A 14,576-nucleotide genomic window follows, 5' to 3' on the forward strand; every position below is an offset into this window, starting at 1 on the left:
AAAAAAGAACAGGAGTACTTGTGGCACCTTAGAGACTAACAAATTTATTAGAGCATAAGCTTTCGTGGGCTACAACCCACTTCTTCGGATGCATCTGAAGAAGTGGGTTGTAGCCCACGAAAGCTTATGCTCTAATAAATTTGTTAGTCTCTAAGGTGCCACAAGTACTCCTGTTCTTTTTTAGCTGTGTAGGCAGCCTATGATACCGTTGACCATTGGCTGACATTTTGTGGATGGAGCTACTCCTGAGCGATTCCATTCCTATCTTTCTGACTGAACCCAAAGGATAGTTGTGAACGATTGCTCCTCTGTCATGAGGATTTTCTCCCACAGCCTGTGCTAGGCATAAGCAGAGTAAGCAAGTATTTGGAAATATTCTTGGTGGTGCTGGCAGCACTGCCAATAGTTAAGCTTCCACAGCACTTGCCTTTATAAGATCCTATTTCCAGTTGCTTATAACAATGCCATCTGTAACAATTTGGACTGAAATTTTTCGTGATGGGTGTCTGTCGCTGGCTGATTTTATTTTAGTTGTTCAAAAAAATTTCCCGAAAAATGGATCAGTCAGTTCTGGGAATGAGGTTAGGGAAAGATATGTTGGCCTATGTTACAAACATACTTACAATCATGTATCTGAGAAACTCTAGTACCTCTGTTTTGGAGCAAAGACTTGATGTTTGGTGTGGAGTTGGCTGAAGGGTGGAGTGGGATTGGATGAAATGGAGGGATTGCCTTGGTGTCAGGGATGTGCCTTTTGTTGTCCTGGTGAAACACTGTCCAAAATTGCCCAATTTACGAGTCTTTGGGGGAAAAAAAATCCCAGATTGCACATGCTCAGTAGAGGCTTGTTATGGGAAGATAATGGAGCAAGTAATTAAGGAAATCATCTGCAAACACTTGGAAGGTGGTAAGGTGATAGGGAACAGCCAGCATGGATTTGTGAAGAACAAATCATGTCAGACCAATCTGATAGCTTTCTTTGATAGGATAACGAGCCTTGTGGATAAGGGTGAAGCTGAGGATGTGGTATACCTAGACTTTAGTTAGGCATTTGATACGGTCTTGCATGATATTCTTTTCGATAAACTAGGCAAATACAATTTAGATGGGGCTACTATAAGGTGGGTGCATAACTGGCTGGATAACCATACTCAGAGAGTTGTTATTAATGGTTCCCAATCCTGCTGGAAAGGCATAACGAGTGGGGTACCGCAGGGGTCTGTTTTGGGACCGGCTCTGTTCAATATCTTCATCAACGACTTAGATATTGGCATAGAAAGTACGCTTATTAAGTTTGCGGATGATACCAAACTGGGAGGGATTGCAACTGCTTTGGAGGACAGGGTCATAATTCAAAATGATCTGGACAAATTGGAGAAATGGTCTGAGTTAAACAGGATGAAGTTTAACAAAGACAAATGCAAAGTGCTCCACTTAGGAAGAAAAAATCAGTTTCACACATACAGAATGGGAAGAGACTGTCTAGGAAGGAGTATGGCAGAAAGGGATCTAGGGGTTATAGTGGACCACAAGCTAAATATGAGTCAACAGTGTGATGCTGTTGCAAAAAAGGCAAACATGATTCTGGGATGTATTAACAGGTGTGTTGTGAGCAAGACACGAGAAGTCATTCTTCCGCTCTACTCTGCTCTGGTTAGGCCTCAGCTGGAGTATTGTGTCCAGTTCTGGGCACCGCATTTCAAAAAAGATGTGGAGAAATTGGAAAGGGTCCACAGAAGAGCAACAAGAATGATTAAAGGTCTTGAGAACATGACCTATGAAGGAAGGCTGAAAGAATTGGGTTTGTTTAGTTTGGAAAAAAGAAGACTGAGAGGGGACATGATAGCAGTTTTCAGGTATCTAAAAGGGTGTCATAAGGAGGAGGGAGAAAACTTGTTCACCTTAGCCTCTAAGGATAGAACAAGAAGCAATGGGTTTAAACTGCAGCAAGGGAGGTCTAGGTTGGACATTAGGAAAAAGTTTCTAACTGTCAGGGTGGTTAAACACTGGAATAAGTTGCCTAGGGAGGTTGTGGAATCTCCATTTCTGGAGATATTTAAGAGTAGGTTAGATAAATGTCTATCCGGGATGGTCTAGACAGTATTTGGTCCTGCCATGCAGGCAGGGGACTGGACTTGATGACCTCTCGAGGTCCCTTCCAGTCCTAGAATCTATGAATCTATGGTTTGACAGCTAAATTCTCCAAAGGCTCTATCTGCACTGAGCATGCTCCAGTTCAGGGCAAGGCATGGCAAAGAGTATGAGAACTTTCTCTGAAATTGCTGCTGCTGGGGACTGCTGTGATAGTGGCCCCTGAAACTGAGAGTAGGAAGATGGTCTCTCCTGTGCTCTCCATGTTCTCCCTGCTGACACCTAGGCAGAGCGAGGAGGAGAAGGAGGAAACAACTTGACTCAAATGCAAAGATCACAAAAGCTGGATCTTGGGGTGGGGTAGGGAGTAGATTGGGACAAGGAGCCAGAGGGACTGGGGAAAACAATACTGGGACTGGGAATGGACAGTGGAGGGAGGGGAGGAGGACTGGGAGCTGGAGGTGGTGAAACTCGGACTGGCTGGGCAAGGAGTTTGGGACAAGGAGCTTGGGGTGTTTGTGAGGGGGGAAACTGGAATGAGGAGGCCGGGGAGGGATACTGACCAGTATTCAAACCCTGCTCTGAATAAAGAATTAATTATTAATGAATTTATTTTCACAACACCCCTGTGAGATGGGGGGGGGCTGTTGTGATCCCCATTTTACAGAGTGGGAAGTGAGACAGAGAGGAATTAAGGCAACAATTATCCACTAATTTGGGGCGTGCACTTTATATGTTAAAAGCACAGCTCCTGTTTACCTCAGTTAAGCTGTAAGTGCTCAGCCCTTCTGTAAATCAGGCCCCAGGTCTCAAGATTAGTCCTCATTTTTTGGATGCCTCACAGTGGCCACCTGTAATTTGCCTAACATCACACAGGTACTCTACAGTAGAGGTAGGGGTAGAATCCAGTTCTCCAGAGCAGAATTCAACTACCTTAGCCATGAGACCATCCTTTCTCTTCCCACAATCCCGTGCCTCATTCACTACACACCTTTTAACTTCTGTAACAAATGGGCCTGGGGGCCTACAGTTACACAGTCAACAGTCTTCTTCACTAGAAAACACAGATTCATCCCTAAGCAGATCTATCCTATGCACTGAACAAGGCAGGGATCCTGTGGAAAACACTGTATGTGAACATGTAATTAAACACTGTATCATAATACAGTCACAAGGGAACTGAATTAAGATTTCACAAGTAATCTTAAATTCTGGAATGTCCTAACTCTGGAGCATGTGACTTTTTAATCTTAACATACTTTTAATATCTTTTGGGATGCAATTTTATATAATAGGATCTAGCTTTTGCATCTCATGTATTTGTACAGTACCATGTACACCTATAGCATTGTATATATAATATTGATTAATAATCAACTATTAGTGTAAGCTGTAAGAAAAATACTGTTTATCACCTCTGGGTGGCAGCATCTTATAGCTGATATACTCTACAAGTGTTACAGTATCAAACAGATATATCAATAGCTTTTCAGGTTTTTAAAGGTAGTGTGATTAAAAAAGTTAAACGATAAAAGAAATAATCTGGTTTCTTAGCGTTTGTTACTAATCTGGGACATATTTTCCAAGAAGCCTCAGACTCTCTTCCATTTGTGTTTTGAGTGTGAATATCATATCCATATGTTATTTTTGCACAGTTAAATACACATGAATAGTAGGATTTATATGCACAAAACCCTTTATGGTCAGTTTGCTCAAACAAATGATTTGTTTGTGTAAGTTTGATCATCAATGCCTCGTTTTACTGCTCATATTTTTGGCTGAGAAAATAAATTGCATTTTTAATCACATTTTGCTAATAACAAAATGCCTTTTGCTTTACTGTAGATGCTCAGGTTCAAAATTAAACTGTCTTGTTATTTTTAAATGTCATCTGCGATCTGGGCATGGAAAATATTCACAATGAAATGTACAATATTCCCAATTTGATGTCTTCATTTTTATTATGAATGGCAATGTTAAAAAAAAAAAAATCTGTAGAAAAAACTCATTTCCATTTTTTTCCACTTGAAAAAGGGATCTTTTGGATAAAAACCAATAAAAAAAAGATCCAGGAGAAAAGTGCTGATTCTCAAATGAAATGGGGATATTTGGCAGTAAAAATTAGTTCTTTTTGGTGGCTTTGGAGAAAAAACAACAACATTCAAACACTTGCTTTTTTCCAGGTTTCCAATGCAGAAACACTAATTTAGTAGAATTTGGTGGAAAAGCAAATATCTGGGGTGCCCAAATGCCCACAACAATAAAATGAGACCCAATTCAGGAAAATACTTAAGCTTGTGCTTAACTTTAATAGCTATCCTGAATTGGGATGGGCGTAAGCACCTGCTTAACTGCTTTCCTGAAATGGGGCCATGAGACACCTTTGCAACAAACATGTTTTCCCAACTTGCACTCAGCTCTGTCATGAGCCCAGGGTGACTTGTCTTTAGGGTGACCAGATGCCCTGATTTTATAGGGACAGTCCCGATTTTTGGGTCTTTTTCTTATATAGGCTCTTATTACCCCCTACCCCGTCCTGATTTTTCACACTTGCTGTCTGATCACCTTACTTGTCTTTTGGGGGCGCCTAACACTGCAGTGCAAAGATTGCCTCACAAAGCAGCTCTTCCTGTGAAGCGTGGGAGTTACTTTCCTGCTGTACTGTATCCTTATGCTGTGTTAGAAACCTTCTAAAGCATGGCTGACTTCTTCTGTGCAAACACAGATGTCTCTTTTGTTGCTCTCAGTAGAATTGTGATAAAAAAAAAAAGTCTGCCTTACATATTAATGCTTTTATAATCTCCCACGGGCACCTTGTGGGAACAGCAGCTGAGTTTATCACACACTGGATTGGGATTTGGAGCTCTCTCTTGGACATATTTTGGTCATTAAAAAAAAACATTCATGTCAACTCCAATGACTACAGTCATGGCTGCAGCCGTAGCCTCCACACCTGACACACAAATCACATCATTCCTAGTTTTTAGTCCGTTGATCAGCTCACCAATAGAATGGCTTGAAGCCCACATTTCACAGATCAATAGTCTCTGGGGAACATGTGGGACCTTAGCAGGTACTTACAGGTGGTCTTAGGGGGTGACAAGTGGTGGTGGCGGCAGCAGCAACAAACCAGGCTGTTTATTTTGTTTTAAATACGGGAATCAGATGGCTGATATGAAATCAGTGAGACCATGGGGTGGGGTGGGGGAGCAAGGGGGAGAGAAGGGGATTGAAGAAAGTGCCTCTACCCAGGAAATTCTTGTGTGTTCCCTAAGTATATGTCAGAGCAGCGCTAAAGTCATGTTTGCCACACTTTCAGATAATGAGTCACATGACCTCTCCCTGAAACAGCCGCATACTATGAATTTTTTTCTGAGATTCCCAAACCTGGGAGACCCTGTTCTGAGGAAAGGCTAATTTAAAAGTTTTATTGAGAAAAAATAAGCCCTACATCCTTTACATATATCTAACGCTCTCTTTTCACACACTAAATCTTTTTTACCACACCGAGTATATGAGACAGACAAAGGGCCAGATACGCTGCTGGTGTATATCAGTGCAGCTCCCTGGGTTTCAACAGTGCTGCACCATTTTACATCAGCAGGAGAATCGGTCTGAAGGGTCTACACGGCACTCATCATAACCCTGAAGCAATTTTTTCTTGGAACTGATCTCTGCAGTTTGCTTACTTTTTGAAGATCAATCTTTGCTTCTCTCTTAAATCTGTTCATTTTACCGATTTATATCTCAGTGCATAAACAGTGGTTCTGACAAAGATTAGGGGTCAGAATTACCTTCTTTCCACACCCAAATCTCCCTTTGGCTCAGTGACAGTGTGCAGAGACTTCAGGATTGATCCCTACATCTTAATATTCAAATGTTTTTTGGAATATTTCAATGAATTGTTGTATTCTAGTAGTGCTCACAATGCTTTAGGCACGGTTTACATGCACACATAGGAAGATACAGGCCCTGTCCCAAAGAGTTTCCAGTCTTAGAAGACAAACAACATATAAGGGCCTATGGAGAAAGATGCACTCACCATAAACACAAGTTGTTATGTACACTTTTGTTACTTTGATATTTTGTTTGGTGTTAAAGCACAGCAGCTATACCTGCTTGTCCCTCAACTTTAACTTCTCTATGGGCAGGTCTTCACTACGGGGGGGGGGGGGGGGGGGTTTTAAAAACAAAAAAATCCCAGCTATGAGAATAGCATAGCTGAATTTGATGTATTGCAGCCGACTTACCCCGCTGTAGGGACGGCGGCAAAATCGACCTCTGCGGTTTCCCGCCGACGGCGCTTACTCCCACCTCCGCTGGTGGAGTAAGAGCGTCGATTTGGGGATCGATTGTCACGTCCCATCGGGACGCGATAAATCGATTCCCGAGAGTTCGATTTCTACCCGCCGATTCAGGCGGGTAGTGTAGACCTAGCCTATCATTAGCTGGACAATTTCTTATAGGACTCATGAAAAAGTAGTGAGTATGATAGTGCAGCTAACAATTTGCAGGTCAGAATTTGTTACTTACCAGACTATCAAAAACAACACTCCTCGGATACTTTCCTTCTAGCTCTGGACTGAAAGACTGAGTTTCTGTCCTTTAACTGATAACAACAACAACAATACATTCACATGCAACCCAAAAACCCCATACACATAAGGAGTTACTAGCTGCTGTAACGCAATTAGACTTGCAAAAGCCAAAGCTTAAGACATAAAGGAAATGCATTATGCCCCAAGCAGCCAAAAAAAAAGCAAAAAAAAAAAAGCCGCGATCACGATTGCGATCTGCAGCGGCAATTCGGCAGGAGGTCCTTTGCTCCGAACCGGAGTGAGGGACCGTCCGCTGAATTGCCGCCGAATACCTGGACGTGCCACCCCTCTCCGGAGCGGCCACCCCAAGCATCTGCTTGCCAGGCTGGTGCCTGAAGCCAGCCCTGATTATGAAGAAGCAGGACCTTGTAATGCCAAAACTGAAAGATGCTTCCAGCAACACTGTCATAAACATACAGCTACGGGTAGCATAAAATCCCTCTTTACCCTGTAAAGGGTTAATTCCTCTTTTACCTGTAAAGGGTTAAGAAGCTCAGATAAGCTGGGTGGCACCTGACCAAAAGGACCAATAAGGGGAAAAGATACTTTCAAATCTGTGGGGGAAGGTTTTTTGTCTGTGTCTCCCAGAGTCAACAAGGAAGCAGGGCGGGGTAAATATATCTCCCTAAGCCATATCTGAACTAAGCATTAGTCTTGCAAAAATAGTAAGTAATAGCAAAGGAATGCGTTAGGTTACATTTTGTTTTAGCTTTTGAATTTTCCCTGTGCTAAGAGGGAGGTTTATCCCTGTTTTTGTAACTTAAAAGTTTTGCCTAGAGGGGAAATCCTCTGTGTTTTTGAGTCTTTTGTTATTTTGTAAAGTACTTACCATCCTGATTTTACAGAGGTAGTTCTTTTACCTTTTCTTTAATTAAAATTCTTCTTTTAAGAACCCGATTGATTTTTCATTGTTCTTAAGATCCAAGGGTTTGGGTCTGTGTTCACCTGTACCAATTGGTGAGGATATTATTCTCAAGCCTTCCCCAGGAAAGTGGAGTACAGGACTTGGGGGGAATATTTTGGGGGGAATAGGACTCCAAGTGGTCCTTTCCCTGATTCGTTGTCTAAATCACTTGGTGGTGGCAGCATACTGTTCAAGGCAAGATGGAATTTGTGCCTTGGGAAAGTTTTTAACCTAAGCTGGTAAAAATAATCTTAGGGGGTCTTTCATGCGGGTCCCCACATCTGTACCCCAGAGTTCAGAATGGGGAAGGAACCCTGACAAACACATTTTAGTTTAGTAACTGAAATTCTCCTAGAATAATAAAGTCTTGAACAACATAAAAACTGGGCATGTTTACTTTTTAGAAAAGAAATGATAGGGGGACCTAATAACAGTCTTTAAATATACTAAGGGCTGTTATAAAGAGAACGTTGATCAATTGTTCTCCATGTCCACTAAAGGTAGGACAAGAAGTAATGGGCTGAATCTGCTGAAAGGGAGATTTAGGTAACATATTTGAAAAAAAATCCTAACTATAAGGGTAATTAAGCTCTGAACTAGGCTTCAAAGGGGGTTGTGGAATCCCCGTCATTGGAGGTTTTTAAGAACAGGTTGGACAAACACCTGCCAGGGATAGGTTAGGTATACATCATCCTGGCTTAGTGCAGGGGACTGGACTAGATGCCTCTTGAGGTCCCTTCCAGCTCTACATTTCTGTGATTCTACTCCTTGCCACTGATACCAGTATAACTGACACAATTTCTTGGGAATATTAGTCCCTGTGCAAAGTAATGGGGAGCAGCGGAAGGTGCATCCGAAATTGATATTTTGAATGAGTAATTATTCAAAGAAATTATGCATCGCACCTTTAGACTATGATCCTTTTCAGGCTTATCCCCTTTCTGGGTCTTGGCTTCATTGCTAACTCAATAGCAAGGCAATAAAAACACATACCTTAGCTTAAGTATTCTCCCCAAGTTGACTGTTGCAAGGGTTTTCCTGAAGAGACCTTTTCCCCAGACCTTAGTTCCTTCTGTTTGAAGTGCCAATTCCATCTCCTCCTGGCACAATGGCTCAGTATCTCCCCTGCAGTGTTTCAACCCCTGCTAATGGGGTGGGTCAATATAACGAACTTTCTACCCTGTTGTACATAGGCATAAGTGTAACATTTGTGCTAGTGAGGGATTTTGGTAGCTTACTTTGTGGCCGCTAGTGGCAGTGTTAATGCTGCCAAGTTCCTGAGCAGCTTACACTGTTCATTGGGAATTGCAGTAAGTGCCTTTTCTGAGAGGGCACTCGGGGCCTCTCCTTTTGTCCCTCCAGACCCATGAATATGATACAGTTCTGCGGTGACCTAGAATTCTACTTTCGACGTCTCCGACTCAAAGAATATTTCCAACATACCTCTGAACAGCATACTAACCCACAGAATCCTCCCTACCAGCACTACAAAAAAAAAGGATTCTGCATGGACTCCTCCGGACGGTCGAAACAACAGACTGGATTTCTACATAGATTGCTTCCGTCGACGTGCAAAGGCTGAAATTGTGGAAAAGCAACATCACTTGCCACATAACCTCAGCCATGCTGAACACAACGCCATCTACAGCCTCAGAAACAACCCTGACATCATAATCAAAAAGGCTGACAAAGGAGGTGCTGTCGTCATCATGAATAAATTGGAATATGACCAGGAGGCTGCTAGACAGCTCTCTAACACCACATTCTACAGGCCATTATCCTCTGATCCCACTGAGGATTACCTAAAGAAACTACACCATCTGCTAAAAAAACTCCCTGACAAAGCACAGGAACAAATCCGTACAGACACATGCCTAGAACCCCGACCAGGGGTATTCTATTTGCTACCCAAGATCCATAAACCTGGATATCCTGGACGCCCCATCATCTCAGGCATTGGCACCCTAACATCAGGCTTGTCTGGTTATGTAGACTCTGTCCTCAGACCCTACGCTACCAGCACTCCCAGCTATCTTCGAGACACCACTGACTTCCTGAGGAAACTACAATCCATCGGTGATCTTCCAGAAAACACCATCCTGGCCACTATGGACGTAGAAGCCCTCTACACCAATATTCCACACAAAGATGGACTACAAGCTATCAGGAACAGTATCCCTGATAATGTCACAGCTAACCTGGTGGCTGAACTTTGTGATTTTGTCCTCACCCACAACTATTTCACATTTGGGGACAATATATACCTTCAAGTCAGCGGCACTGCTATGGGTACCCACATGGCCCCACAATATGCCAACATTTTTATGGCTGACTTAGAACAACGCTTCCTTAGCTCTCGTCCCCTAACGCCCCTACTCTACTTGCGCTACATTGATGACATCTTCATCATCTGGACCCATGGAAAAGAAGCCCTTGAGGAATTTCACCATGATTTCAATAATTTCCATCCCACCATCAACCTCAGCCTAGATCAATCCACACAAGCGATCCATTTCCTGGACACTACTGTGCTAATAAGCGATGGTCACATCAATACCACCCTATACCGGAAACCTACTGACCGCTACACTTACTTACATGCCTCCAGCTTCCATCCAGGACACACCACACGATCCATTGTCTACAGCCAAGCTCTAAGATATAACCGCATTTGCTCCAATCCCTCGGATAGAGACAAGCACCTACAAGATCTCTATCAAGCATTCTTAAAACTACAATACCCACCTGCTGAAGTGAAAAAACAGATTGACAGAGCCAGACGAGTACCCAGAAGTCACCTCCTACAAGACAGGCCCAACAAAGAAAATAACAGAACACCACTAGCTGTCACCTTCAGCCCCCAACTAAAACCTCTCCAGCGCATCATCAGAGATCTACAACCTATCCTGAAAGATGATCCTTTACTCTCACAGATCTTGGGAGACGGACCTGTCCTCGCTTACAGACAACCCCCCAACCTAAAGCAAATACTCACCAGCAACCACACATCACTGAACAAAACCACTAACCCAGGAACCTATCCTTGTAACAAACCCCGATGCCAACTCTGTCCACATATCTATTCAAGTGACATCATCATAGGACCTAATCACATCAGCCATACCATCAGGGGCTCGTTCACCTGCACATCTACCAATGTGATATATGCCATCATGTGCCAGCAATGCCCCTCTGCCATGTACATTGGCCAAACCAGACAGTCTCTACGCAAAAGAATTAATGGACACAAATCTGACATCAGGAATCAAAATACTCAAAAACCAGTGGGAGAACACTTTAACCTGTCTGGTCATTCAGTGACAGACCTGCGGGTGGCTATATTACAACAGAAAAACTTCAAAAACAGACTCCAAAGAGAGACTGCTGAGCTAGAATTGATATGCAAACTAGACACAATCAACTCCGGTTTGAATAAGGACTGGGAATGGCTGAGCCATTACAAACATTGACTCTATCTCCCCTTGTAAGTACTCTCACACTCATTATCAAACTGTCTGTCCTCGGCTAGCTTGATTTTTCTCAAAAGAAGTTTTTTTTTTTTTTTTTTTCTCTTACTTAATTGGCCTCTCAGAGTTGGTAAGACAACTCCCACCTGTTTATGCTCTCTGTATGTGTGTATATATATCTCCTCAATATATGTTCCATTCTATATGCATCCGAAGAAGTGGGCTGTAGTCCACGAAAGCTTATGCTCTAATAAATTTGTTAGTCTCTAAGGTGCCACAAGTACTCCTGTTCTTCTTTTTGCAGTACAATGCAGTTACTTACAGATCACACAAAAATTTTCTAATGTTTTGTCTCTATTGCACTAGCAAGCAACTAGCAATTATTTCCTTTAATTCAGAGAAGGGCCCTTCCACACTGCTTGATGGACAGAAAGTCTCAAAATGTCACTGGAAGAGCTTAAAGCACCAAAATGGAGTTTTGTAGCACCAAAATATTGTCCAGTGTCTATGTTTTGTCTTTTACCAGGTGTTATCCATATGGGCATATCTGAGGTGACATGAGCTTAAATAAGACTCAGGCTAATGAGGTGCTTAGCTTCTAACATGTACTCCCTCTTGGGCTTGGTGGCCTCTCCACATTAATATAGGACTGGCTTCCCTTGCCTTCTCTGTTTTGCTTATCTCTTTTTACCTTACACCTATATAGATAACTCTCCAAACCTGCACGGTGCACGATCAATTTCTTAGGAGACTGAGGAAGCTAACAGATGGAGTATGAACGGTCTTGTTGAAATGAAGCTTTCTTGATCTATGGTGTCTGTGCCATTCATAACAGAGAGATCTTCTTCTGAACTAGCTGCTGTTTTCTGTGGAGTTTCCAAGGTCTTACTAGTGGCTCTGTCCTTTTCAACATCTCTAAGTTCCCTCGTGGCAGTTCTGTTGTAGGTCAGGGCATGTTTTTCATGCTGACCAGACTTGGATTTCTCTCTCTGTTCTGGTGGTGTCTATTCTCCTTGTTTGGCTCGGTCTGGAGCTCAAGATCATGGACATAGGAACATCTGGAAATTAATGCTGAGCTGATGGAACTTCTATTGATTGCTCCTTATGACCTTTCAAATGCCTTTTGCTTTTACACTGTTCCTTCTGATGGCTTCACTTTGAGTCCAACAGCTGAGGTTGGGAACCTTTGCATTACTTTTGCTTTAGGGCTGTCAAAAGAAGATCAATCTCATTATCTACCAATCCTATTTTTAGTGCAGGAACATCCTCAGGCTTATATTAATGTGCCATTATGCACAGACCTTTGATTGGAATTGAAATATTGTAGTTCACAGCCAACTGGTCTCTCGGTTGTCCCTGTACATTGTCTTCAGTCACGGAGGGAAAAAAAAAATCAGTGGTTAGTGTTATAACAGCAACTAAGTCAATCAATAACATAACACAATTCCATATTTTGGTGAACTATCCCCCTGTCACAGAGTATTGGGGAACTCAGGGCCCTGCACCCCCGGCTTCCTGCGATTCACCATGACTCTCAGCCAGCCAGTAAAGCAGAAGGTTTATTTGGATGACAGGAATACAGTCCAAGACAGGTCTTGCAGGCACNCTGTCAGCATTCACACACCCCAGCAAGAACAGTCCCAGTTCGTCACACCCCCATCATCCCTGAACCCTTGTGACTGGGTATCCCAACACCAGCATTACCATCCCACTTCCCTTCTCAGGCCCCTAACGACTCTAAGACTCTTACCTCCTCATGGCTGATTTATTACAAAAACATAGCATAGATAATCCATAACAAAAGTTCCAATGCAGTCTTTTTGTCACCCACAGCACAAATAGTCCTTAAATCCCATGGCATCAGTCCATCAACACAGAACATACCACACTCCAGCATCTTCCACTACACCTGGGCTCTTTTTTGCTCCTCTCCTGGCTTTCTGTCAGGAGGACCACCCCAGCTCTTCCAGGTGAAGTGCAACCCTGCTCTTCCCAGCAACAACATACACACCCAGCCTCTCTGCTGGAAGTTCATCCTCACTAAGTGAGCATCTATCACACTTCCTCCCATCCCTCTTATGTTAACTTCTTCTCTCAGGGTACGGCTATACTTACCTCCGGGTTCGGCGGTAAGCAATCAATCTTCTGGGATCAATTTATCGCGTCTTGTCTAGACGCGATAAATCGATCCCGGAAGTGCTCGCCGTCGACGCCGGTACTCCTGCTCCACGAGAGGAGTGTGCACAGTTGACGGGGGAGCCTGCCTGCCGCGTATGGACCCGCGGCAAGTACCTTGTATTTCAAACTAAGATACTTCGACTTCAGCTACGTTATTCACGTAGCTGAAGTTGCGTATCTTAGTTCAAACTGGGGGGTTAGTGTGGACCAGCCAGGTCAGCAGCTAGACCCTTCCACTGTTCCCCTGACCCTCAGCCCTCCAGCATGGAAACATCAGGAGTTAAGCCCCTCCACTGCTACTCTCCCTTCAGCCTTCAGCTCTGGCTCACCAACTTGGAAATCAGCAAGCAACTCCCTTTGCTGTCTTCAGCTTTCCCCACAAACCTCACACAGCTTCCTTCAGGGACAGCCTCCTCCTTCTCTGATTCTCCTTGATCCCATATAGCCCTAGGTGCTGCCCCACCCTCTTAACTGGCCAAACTGGGGGCACCTGTACTGGCACAGGGGAGCTGGACCTGCTTCATTTAAAGGGGCCGGTGACCCTGTGACAATCGACATTAGCTTCCAGTGCAGAGAGTTGACCCCCTATTGTGTATAATTGTGGAGTGTCATTTATAGAATTTCTTCTCTCCGGTGAGATTCGCAGAGTGTTAATCTTCTTTTTTAAGGAAACCATGTCTGTTTCACGCTGTCTGATAAAGAGCTACAAATCACTGCCCAGGGTCTGTGCTGACTTCTGCCTTGTCAGAAGTCTCCAGAGGTGCAGGAAAGTCTACTCAGGGGACGAAGTTGTAACAATAGAAAGCTGCCATAAATTGCCATCCACCGGCATCCCCTCAGGGACCAATTGCAGCCAAAAATTTTGTGGCACTGGCTTCAGAGGGTTCACAATCATGCAGCTGGGAGATGAGGCTGACCAGACTTGGATTTACCTCTCTGTTGATTTAAAGTGCAGACATACAGCTGAAACACTTGGCCTCAGTGTTTCATGTGGCCTTAGTGATCCTCTTTCGAAAGGTGGCCAACTTGGTGAAAAATGATGTCATCTTGGACGTCAGTAATGGGGTGCCCATTGTCAGGGGCAATAAGCCAGTTGCTATCCTCTTTTACTGTTGTTTTAACAACCAAACAATTTTCCTCTTTCATGTCAAAACGAACAGTTGATGTTTGTGCAAATACTGCAATTAAATTATGTATCTGCACTATTTGTGTACACCATTGCACACGCGCACTTCTGAAACCTTTGAACACAGTCCCTTATATGGGTTTTTGTACTGCTGATGTCCAGTTTTTTTGCAAGGTTTTTTCCCTCAGCCGAAGGCTGCTGAATGACAATTT

This window comes from Trachemys scripta, chromosome 4, assembly GCF_013100865.1.
Source record: "Trachemys scripta elegans isolate TJP31775 chromosome 4, CAS_Tse_1.0, whole genome shotgun sequence".
In the NCBI taxonomy this organism is placed as follows: domain Eukaryota; kingdom Metazoa; phylum Chordata; order Testudines; family Emydidae; genus Trachemys; species Trachemys scripta.